The sequence below is a fragment of the Oreochromis niloticus genome, linkage group LG2 (assembly GCF_001858045.2).
Source record: "Oreochromis niloticus isolate F11D_XX linkage group LG2, O_niloticus_UMD_NMBU, whole genome shotgun sequence".
Taxonomy (NCBI): Eukaryota; Metazoa; Chordata; class Actinopteri; order Cichliformes; family Cichlidae; genus Oreochromis; species Oreochromis niloticus.
The window spans coordinates 27,364,068-27,375,430 of record NC_031966.2 but is presented as its reverse complement, the minus strand read 5'-3'; positions in this window follow the sequence as shown (position 1 = coordinate 27,375,430).

Here is an 11,363-nt window from a genome sequence, read left to right as displayed (position 1 = left end):
TTGGTAAGCTGTCTTGTGGCAACTGACGAACTGAAACAAATGAGCGTGCTGTGTGTGCAACAGCGCGACAAACATTACCTGTCCTTTACTGCACAAGTAGTGCTGGTCATAGCTGCTGGCTCACTGGGTAAGGCTGTCATGGGTCTGTAGCTCTGTCCACCGTTTTAGGGAACATATTTAGTTTTAAAGTAAGTTACAGGGCTTTTCCTGCCTTTCTGGAGAGCTTATATTTCACTTAAAACGATCTAATATGCATGTCCACATAATAATGGATTATTATAATTATAATATTTAAAAAACACACTGTATTTTAAAGAACATACATTAAGAAACAGATTATATTAGATTTATATTTTAAATAAGACAAAATTCTGATTTTACAGCAGCAAAAGTATTGTATCTCTACAGTTTAAAAATGTAATAAGCTTTCTCCCTGCACAGAGTGGATAGTGAAACAATGGGAATCATCGTAAATACATTATTTCAAATTTATTACTTTTTTCCCCTCATTGCTTTATTATTGTAGCTCTAGTAATAAATAATAAGGGAAGGATTCTGGATCAGCACCATGATGGAAACTTGTGCCCACAGTATATACAGTATTCTGAAGAAGGTCTAAAATGTCACTGTGTGTGTTTTATGTATATGGATTTTTAAATTATTACTCATAATATAACATTGTCCAGACATGGCTGGTAAGGACATGAGGAGGAAACAGTAGGAGCTGTGTGAGGCTACTAAAGGCAGTGGATCCCTCAGCAGCTGGATTACAAAGAGCACAGGTAACATTAACACATGTACCAGTTGTTGGAGAGGTATTCCAGTATAAAAATAATAATAAGCACAACTGAAATGTTTTGCTTCTATAACATTTTTCTGTCATCATTTTATTATAGATTAAGTGTAAGAGTTGTTAAGTGTAGATAATTAAAGAATAGTTTATTGCAATAGCAAGTTGTGCCTTGTTCTCAGATGGACAGCAAGTGGAGAGTGATAGATGAGATGAGGGGATGGAAGGAGGAAGAGAGGCAAAGAGTGATTCACAGGCAGAGTCTAGTTTATTTCTCAGTTTTTTGTTGCCTTATGGTTCCAAGCGCTGTCACCAATCTTTGCATTTTGTTATTATCTCATGACACTTATTTAATCAGCTACCATCTCTCCTATGGACTTTTTAATGTCTACAGTCTCAGATCAACACAGCGCTGCCCTCCAGCACTATCAGCAGCAGGAGCAGCAGCAACCCCTCAACAGCAACATTGTACCCATCAGGTAAAACATAGGCTATGTTTGCTTTGCCTCACAACAGTGATATAGTATGATGTGATCCCATATTAGATTCTTGATGAATGTGTGTTGTTGTTATTCAGCCTGGTTCAATGTGCCCCTTTTTAGCTTTGAGCACCCGCCCCTATAAACGTCTCTGCACAGCCCTGCTGTGGCTGCACTGCAGAGACATCTCTTCGTCGTCGAGTCCTCGTGGCGTTTCCCGTAGTTATTCTGAAGGTGTGGTCAGAGATGAAGATTGGGGCGCAGATGCCAGTCCATCCTGGGGGCAGTATGAAATAGGCACGTCGTCCACACAGCCAGGCCATTCCTTGCACCCAGTAGGTGCCATTAGAGGGGTTGGCTGTGTTCACAGGGGCACCTTCTCCGTTTCCAGCGGTCCGATTACAATTAGTGGTGTTTCCCAGCGGTCTGTTACCGTTGTCTTGTCGGTAGCACATGGAGTGGTTCTTCCCTGGGGTTTGGTCCAAGAACACTGGGAAGTGAATGGATGTGTTCCGGTTCGTCACGTTGAAGTTGATCCAGAAAAGTTGATCACACGTTCCATTGTCAAGTCCAGCGTCTTCAATGGTGAAACTGCTAAATGTCGCATCACATGAGGAGTTTCCTCCCATGTAAACAGATGTGTGCCATGATAAAACCTTCTCCACACACTAGAAACAAAAAACTAATTTCAACCGTTGTTACATCTTATTCACTTATTTTATAATACGGTTATTTTTTCAAATCTAATATCAATCAACTAATTTGCATATCAGCTTATAATGCGCTAAGTTGACAGGTCAACAGAAATGCACGTTCAAAAGATTATCACAAAAGAGAATTTCCTCCATACAGTAAATTACTTGTGTTGCATCAATCAAGCAGAAAGCATCTCACAATTTATTGTATTACCAACTAAATTTATTGTCTGATTACTGCTTGGTCATACCAGACTCTCAGCTGTGTCTTTATTTTTCCTTCTCTGTTTTCACAAACGTTTCACCTATTGTCCTGCAAGCTGGAGAGTTAAATGTCAGTAGTGGGTAAATTCAGCAGTTGATAACAAAACTATTAAGTTTTTTCCTGTTTTAGCACCAATGTGAGATATAGAGGCACACATATAGTGTGTGCTCTAGTGTAAGCTGCTCTTCATTGCATGTATGTGTGTTAGTACGCTTGCATGCAGGGCCTCTGGGCCTGTCTCACCCAAAAGGGCATTTTCTTAACAGTTGCCTTTCACTCGCGTGTGTTAAGAAAGGCAAATGTGCTTGTAGCAGTTGTGAGATTATTATGCTGTCATATATTACATTATACCTGTAATCAAAATGAGTGAATCATGATACTGCTGTAGGCCACATCATACTTCTTGTGTAATCAGTATGTAGTTTTAGTTTGCATCACACTTCTTAGTTAAAAGAATTTGAAGATCATTAGATTTATTAGATAGGTTTGTATTATCCTATACTGCTGATTTACTGTGAGTGAGTTACACTGTTTCATGACATTTCATACTGCCGAGTTATGAAGAGAATATTGTATTCAGAGAGTAGGGGCCTCTCTCTCTTTTTTTTCTTCTTTGTGATAGTAAAGAGAACAGAGCACATGCTACGGGAGCGTCACCCCCACCCTTGGTGGAAGCAGAAAAACAGGGAGCCAAGGTCATAACTCAGGCTCACAAAGAGTCAGAAAGAATGTGAATACTTAGTTTTGTGGCTGTGGCGCATTTTGTATGGCTTCTTTTCTTTGTTTAGTAGCTTTCTGCCTTCACCTGAGGGTGTGCCCTAAGCATGTGACTTCCGGTCTCCATAATTGGAGTTTATTTAAAGATAAATAAGATGATTTCATATATTGCTCGCAGATCATGCACTAAATGGTATTTTGCAGTATTAGCTGTCTTCACCACTTAAACAAAACATCACTCTTTGTTTTATTATCATTATTATTATTATTATTATTGTTATCCTGTCTCAAAACAGAAAATGAAATTGTAGTTGTTCTTGGCTGAGAAACACAAAACCTCTCTCTCTTTTTTTTTTTTCTTCTTTTTTTTTTTTCAAAACAAGAAACTAAGTTTTAATTTTTCATCCTTGTCACATAAAACAAAACAGACAACCCAGCTCTCAGCAGGCTCTGGACTTATCATCATCAAGGACGCATGGTGAGAGCTACTTCAGAAGTTACAGTGCTCATCACTCAAGCAACATTTCAAAAAAAGGAACAAAAAACAAAACTCAGCACACTACACAGAGAACAACAACAATACACAACTGAAGGTGTTGTTCTTGTTTGTTCTCCTTGAATTTTAGAATAAAGTTATTACATCTGCATTAGTAAATCATATGCCTAATCATTATGTGTCACTGTGATCCACAAGTATGATCACAAATTTATTCATTTTTCAACCCAACAAAACAAACAAACAAAAACAAAAAACAAATTGCCTATGGCATCAAGGTTTTGCGTTCATATTAATTGAGTGTAAGCTGCTTTCTTCATTGCAAGTATTTATTACAATACGGTTTAATTCATGCATCTTATCACTGAGTTCTAAATTCAACCTATCTCCTCACACACACACGGTTTCCTGTCACCGACAGGCACACATTTCCTGTTTCTGCAGACTCTGTCTTTCATTGTATTTATAGTCTAAAAACCCTCTTTAATTCTACTAAAAACAATCTAAATCCCTTGATCTAAAAACGATACACCTTTATTTCACACACACTTTTAAATTGAGCTCTTTCAGACATCAGGAATCATCACACACACTGCCTTTTCTCTCAAACTTCCACTTGTTCACACACTCTACTATGAACCTTTGTAGTGTTATTATTATTTATGTTTTATTATTTTTGTACAAATCACACCCAATCACTCAAAACCTACTACTCACAGCATTCACACAGTTAAAATCACTCAAAATATGCTTTCATACGAGTATTTCAGACATGCTTTTCAAGATATATAGAGGTCACTCACTGTACATCCACAGTAATGAATTCAAACTCTATTTATACAATTGTAGTGAGCAAAACCAGCATCTCCATGCACGTCACCGCTCCTCATTAGCTTGGTAGTGTCCACATATTTAATTCAGCTTCTCAATCTTGTAGCTTTAGCTGTTGTATACAGGGTTTGGCTCATTAGTTGTTAGTATAGGTTTGCTCTTCATCTTAACAAAGTCTCATCTAAGATGACAGGTTTACAAGCAGGTCAAGTGTCTCTATGCACCTGATTAGTGTAGTTATTTCCTTATTTTCTTCATCTCCTATATCATTGTACTGAGTTTGAGCAAACCTTAAGCTTGAATCAGACTACTTTTAACAATCTTCCACCTCACATCATAACTGACTGAGGTGCCTCTTCATATTAATATTATGTTATTATTAATGTTATTATCTTTTTATATAACAGCAATAGTATATTACAATATTTTATTTATATTTTATTTTGCATCCATCGAGGGATGGGGGTGATCTGCAGTTTCACCCCCTCCCAAGCTGGAGACATTTTCCTTTTCACACACTTTCCTTGGCTGAACAATGACAAAACCTTAATATACCTTATACATCTCTCTATTTCATTTAATATGTGTTTGTGTGAGTTATGTATTTTCTTTCATTCTATTCATTCTGGGCATGGTCTTCATCCTAACTATGTTTCATTGTTAAACCTTCTGTTAATGATTTCACACTGGTGTGCCCTGATGCAGATTTAACTATCAAGGTATCACTTGAGTACTTTAAGCTTTTGGGCTTTTGGTTTAATACTGTTTTGCATGCTCCAGTATCACAAAGCATGGTCACTGGTTGACCGTTGACATGGATGGTTACTGTGGGCTTATGCTCAGATCCTAGGAGTAACTGTTCTATATTGAAGATTTCAGTTTCTCCCTCCCCTTCCCGTTCTAGTCACTTACTCTGGTCTTCACTTCTATTCCTGCAATCTCTTGCAAAATGCCCTTCTTTTCGGCAGTTATAACCAGTGTTGGGTAAGTTACTTTAAATTAGTAACTTAGTTACATTACTAGTTACTTCTCTAAAAAAGTAACTCAGTTACTTCAAGTTACTCGTTACTTTCAAAGTAACTAGTTACTAGGGAAAGTAACTTTGGTTTTACTCAGAATTCTCTTGTTAATGTGTTGCTTCCGTAACTGGATACCCAGCAAGATTGCCAGTCTTCTATCACAGCAAAAACTCCAGTGTTAAATTAACACTACAGAGTGTTTATATATGTCCACACTGTTGAGTGTTAAATGAACACTTTTGACAGTGTTGTATTTGTAAAAGTAACCTAGTCAGTTTTCAAGATTTACAATGAATAAAACTGAGCAGTGCTGATTTTCTGAACACTGGAAAATAACTCAAAATGTTAGAAATATTCCAGTGTTAGAAAATCAGCACTGCTCAGTTTTATTCATTGTAAATCTTGAAAACTGACTAGGTTACTTTTACAAATACAACACTGTCAAAAGTGTTCATTTAACACTCAACAGTGTTATATTTAACACTCAACAGTGTGGACATATATAAACACTCTGTAGTGTTAATTTAACACTGGAGTTTTTGCCGCTTGCTTACTTGCCACAAGTGCACTGTGCCACCTACCAACAGAAAGGAAAAAATAATGTGCACATTTCCACGAGAGAAATCCCACGCCTGGACCGTCGTTGACCGCCGCCATGATTCTAGCCTGCTTTTTACATCCAACACAAAACTGCAGTCGTGGTGCTTTTGATTGTACTCAGAACTTGGAAATTCTGCCTTCTGAATAGGAAGATGTAGGTAACACCAGACTGCAGATGAGCTGCATACAGAGCTGGACTGGGACAAAAAAATTGACCCGGGCATTTTGACTAGAGACCGGCCCACCATTATAGGAAAAATCATAAAGCCTTTGAATGAAAACAAACGCTGTTGTGACAGTGATGTACACTGTTCTGATGGTATATATGTATCAATCTATCAATTGTTTGTTGCAAGACTCAGATAATTATTTTTTTAAAAGCGAGACATTTTAAATGAGAATAATAAAGAAAAGTATTTCCTTGTGCCCCCCTTTCCCTGTTAATGCCCTACCTGGCCCCCTGGCAAAAATTTGCTAGACCCGTCCCTGCACAGTTACCAGCTGTCAGCTACGTAGAAAACGATCCTGGTGTTATCTGTCTCTCAGAAACAGCTCATAACTTCCCTTCAACTCATTCATGTCACCTAAAAGGTAAACCTGTTTCTCCATCACCTGTTCAGCTCTGATGATTCAGTAAGGACATCTCCTGGTTTCATCTTCATGTTTCCCTCTCACCAGATAACCAAACCGATATCATGACCAGCAGCTTTACAGCTGTGGCTCCAGCAAACATCAGCTGATACTAGAAATTAATATTAAATCAATTCTAACAACAGCTGATCAAGCTTAAACGTGCTGCTGTTGTTTAACGCGACATCCGCTGGTTTCCTCTTTCTGGCACAAAGTGGGCGATAAATAAACAAGAGAGAAAAGCCGATCAGCTGATCATTGATCAGTTTCGTGATTGAAGTAGAAACGGGAGAGAATGAGAGAAGAAGAGGCAGCTGTGCAGCTTCAGCTTTGTGTCTTTTTCATTGTAGCTGAAGTCCGGGACAAACTGTGTTGCTTTTCACCTCAGTACGAAACGCGTAATATTTTCTCTGAATACCAGACGATTCTGTTTTTTAGGGGACGGTTGGCAACTCTAATAATTAACCGTATGAACAAAATAAAGTTCAACATCAGTAACATAGCACCCACACAGCTGTATAGAAACTCCGTCATGCTAGCTAGCACGCAGTACGAAAATGTCAGCATACCGAAAATAAACTCCACCTAAACTTGGTTTATATCTGACTCAGATAGACTGCAGGTCATAACTTCTTACCTGAAGTTCAGTTCACCTGACACGCGGACCGGTGGCCGCTTCGGGTCTCTCCTCTTGCCTCCCTTTTCCTTCATCCACCTGCTGGCCTCCACCACTTGCTAATGTTATTGAATCTGTGGAAGCTCCGCGATATCCACCACACAAAGTAACGAGTAACGAGCCTATCTAAATCCCAGTAACGAGTAACGCGTTCCTGGTTTTGGCATAATAACTAGTTACCGTGCTCGTTACCACAATAATAACGTAGTTACTGTAACGCGTTACTTAATAACGCGTTAGTCCCAACACTGGTTATAACAACGGTTATCTCTATCATTCCTGTCCCTTCTTTCTTCCTTAAAATCTACATTTCTCCTTCTTTTATTGCCTTAAAAATATTGTAGCTCTTGAGAGCCGTTTTATTTTCTTTTTTGGATCTTTTTCAGTATTTATTTCTGCCTGTAAGGTTTCTTTTAGTTTTGTTAAAGCGGAGGGGCTACACTTTCCCTCCCATGTCGGGCATTTTGTTTTCTTAGGATTTCTCCATCTACATGCACTAATTTGTCCGGCGCCTGGACATTTCTTTTCTAACCACTGCTCGTCAGCAGTGAGTTTTGTTGTTTTATTACCCATTATTAGTTTATGCTTCTTTTAGCGCTTAGTAATACACACACACACCTGCGGCGCTTTCACTGGCACGAGAACAGAGAGAGGTGGCTGACACGCCCTTCTACTTTTGAGCTATTCTCAAAAGCGGTGTCGACTTTATGTGATAAAACACGACCTTCCTCTCAGTTCACCAGTACTTCAGCGACCAACAGTAAACAAATCAGTGGAATAGTTCAGCCTCCTTATTGTGCTGTAAAAATCAACTTATTCCACCACAAAAATAGACAATAAAAGACAGACAGTTTCAACGCGCGTTCACGCTACCAGCCTCTTAAGGCGAGCGTACTGCTTCCAGCCACTGTGGGCGAGCTAGGCCTATTTTACCCTTTCGGGGAGCTACCAATCACTTATGACGAGCTCAATCTTTATTTTAGTGCTTCCAACCCTCTGCGGGCGAGCTGACTACCAGTCCTCAAGACGAGCTTAATGCTTCCAGTCTCTCTTGGACGAGTCTATTTTCTTTTAAGTTTCGTTTTTGCGCAAACCTTTATTATCTCAAAGTAGTCTGTCTTACCTTGGCGCTGGTTTCTTCAGATGCACCTGATCAGCCCCCGATGGTGCGGACCGCTTGTAAAACGTTGACCAAGACCCGAATTCACGCTCTTGGGTTTTATCACACACCTAGTGCGTGAGCTGCCGGCAGACTTCAACGTGGGCTTCTCGCACCGACGGGACCTGGTGAGGCGCCTTCTGTGAGAGCTGCTTTAAATAGGCTGTCTCATCCGGCTCGAAGGACCAAGAAATGTCGGGGGAAATCTCCCAAATAGAAGGCTGCCAAAGTAAAACAGAGACACAGTGAGACAATATAATCAATCACATGTACATGGGTGAACGTCTCAGAAGAGAGTCACACAGTGTACTTCTTTATTCGTGCATTTATAGTCACTGGTGACAACAGTGAATACGTCTATTCATAGGCAGAGGAATGTTAGTGCGTAGGGAGTGAAGATAAGAGTGGTTGAGGTGTATGTGTGTGTGTTGTGAGATTCAGAAGGACGCAGCCCTTCTTCTTGTTAGAGAGCGCAGATAAAAGTATCCAGCTCTCCTCTTCCTGCTTGTTCAGCTATTATCGCTGTGAGAAAGAATTTATAAAACAGTCTTGTAGTGGACAACAGTCTAAGTCATCAAAAGGTCAACATACAGTATTCTATCATATGCAAACTTATATCATTAAAAGCTTATACTGACTACTAAGTACAATTTTCCATTGACACCGAGCAAACTCGCAAATCACTCACAGTTTTTACCCACCCGCGCAGTGTCACCAAAACCTCACATTTACTGACCTAAAAAAAGTCTTTAGTTAATGCAGCCAGCGTTACCTTCCACTGTTTCCAGATTTCAGTCCGAGCACACGGATCTGGATGGATCATGTGACTTCTGCTGGAGGCGAACAGCGCGCACCGCGGAAGAGACGAAAACTGAACTTCAAGTCCAAGAGCTGAGAAAACAAAAGGCACCGGGCTGCTCCACAGCGCCCTTTAATGACCAAAAAAAAGCTGTCCCAAAGGCCAGTCCTTTTTTTACTTTTACGCGAGAGTTTTGAACGATTATTGTGAGCTTTTAACAAAAAGAATGAGTCTGCTGTTGCACAAACGCCCTCTCAGCTTCCCAGGATCTAAAAGTCTAAACAGTAGCATCTGCACATTATGTCCACTCCAACCTTTCATCATTGCCCAAAATACATTCCCGACCAAACAACAGCTGCCGATGGGTGAAAGAAGCTTTTGAAATATTCGAAAAACTAAGATTGTTTGCAGTTTTTAAAATAACCAATTACGTTTCTGATATTAATGTTAAAATAATAAGCTCTGCATCTTTATGCTGAGGGTTCATTTTAAGGCTCAGACACTCATTAAATTAATCTCATAAATTTTCATGTATAAAAAGTGCTGCTAAAAGGCGTCATTGATTAAAAAAGCTGATGAAAATAAAATGATTTTGGAATACGAAGTCCTGTTTACTTATCTATTGTTGTTTTACCAATTTTCCGCGTTTTTTGAATTGTAATAATCGATTTATTCAGCATGATCATAGACCCAATCTACCTACCCAGTAAGGAGTACTGGTGTGAAAAACAGAGGAGTAAGATCAAAATGTTGATCTCTTTAATTTTTGAAACATTTTTTGAGCTTTTGAATCCATTCCAGGCCTTTTATTTGTCCTTAAATATCCTTAAAGACCGTTGAAACGAACTACATTTAGATTCAGCATGTGCTGTGCTCTCTGCAGCTTTACAAGTATAAGTGGGTGTAGATGTTGGATATGAACTGACTTTTATACAGACACACTGTTGGGTATTTCCATTTTTTCAGTAAACTGGGTATAGAAACACACTCAGAGTGTGTGCTGGTCATGTGTCCTGTGTGGTATGGCTGCATCCATGGGCTCAGAATAAGATAGGAGATAGGCACGAACTCGTCCATCACCAGGCAGGATGACAATAGAGAAGCTCAATAACATAGGAGGGCAAAAAAGACAGAGAGGTTTATAAAAAGCTGGTCAAGATTAATAGGAATGCTACATGAAGCAAACAGTCTGCATCTTTGTCCTTATCTTCTTGTTTCTCTGTAGGGTGACCAGTACAGACACCTGTTTTCTGTACAGACATCTGTTCTTTATTACTATTATTGTCCTTCTTATTTAAATATTATTGATTTGTTTACTCTTATTGTTGCCTGCTGCTAAACTAAACAAATTTCCCCCTGTGGGACAATAAAGAATTTGAATTGAATTGAATTGAATTTGGTCTATATATTTGTGAGGAGCTGGGCTTCTGTGCTTAGGCTCCTAGAAGAAGTGGTAGAAAATACATTCATGGTTTATTGTTTTGTTTTTATTTTAGAATTTAACTTTCATTGACATGGTTGATATGAACTGTAGAACACTCTTCATTGCCCACTTCACATTACATCACACTCTTCTTCTACAGAGTTTAATGTGCAAAGTTGATAATGGACAATACGAGGTGCCACATTAAACAGCATTTAAAGTATGGTTGATTATTTTAGAATGTGATTAATGGTTTAACACAGACGAATCTTTAGTCAGCAGACTAACAGCTCACAGCTCCTCTCAGTGACCACTGACCTACTGTAACCAGAAGAGGGCAGCAGTGCCAAGGAAGAAGAGATGAGATGATGGCGATGATGGAGGAACAAGTTGTTTTGCGAAGAGAATATTTTAATTTCTAAATGAGACAGAGTCATTTATTGTGACACCAATGTGGAGGAATTAAACACACAGGTGTCTTTCGACTCCTCTGTAGCTTTCTTCTTGTTTTTAGTTTTAATTTTTTTTTTTTTACAATTTCTCTTTTGTTTTCTTTTTTTTGTTTAAGGTCAGTTTTTTAGGAAATAATTGAAATTTTATTTGTTTTATTATTATTATTTGTGAAGAGCAATGATGCTAAAGTTGTACTAGTGTAACAATTTGATATGATATGAAACTATATTTATCCTCCTAGGACGCCACATTTTGGGTTGTCTAGACCAAAATACTAAATTTTGCTCTACAAGGGCCTGATAGCCACTTACGAGGACTTTATACTGTTCTA